The following is a 330-nucleotide window of genomic DNA, read 5'->3' on the forward strand; positions in this document are numbered from 1 at the left end:
GAGGGGATAAGATTGGTACCAACGAAAACCTCTAGATGACATAATTTCAATTTCTAAGGATTACTGACACTGTTTAAGTGGTAAACTGTTAGTTTGCGCAAACTTTTTGACAGATGTGCGCGCGTGTATATCACAAATATTATGCAACCGTCATATTACAAATGAAACATACTTTGTAATATTTTATTAAAATAAGATAAAATAAAAATGACATAAGTGAAAGCATAAGGTGCGTAGAACATAATAAATAAGACAAGTGAGAACATAAAGTGAATAAGATGAAAAATATTATACATTTATATATATATATATATATATATATATATATAT

This window comes from Odontomachus brunneus, unplaced genomic scaffold (genome assembly GCF_010583005.1).
Source record: "Odontomachus brunneus isolate Ranch 3 - 2012 unplaced genomic scaffold, Obru_v1 Obru_scaffold_120, whole genome shotgun sequence".
Lineage (NCBI taxonomy): Eukaryota > Metazoa > Arthropoda > Insecta > Hymenoptera > Formicidae > Odontomachus > Odontomachus brunneus.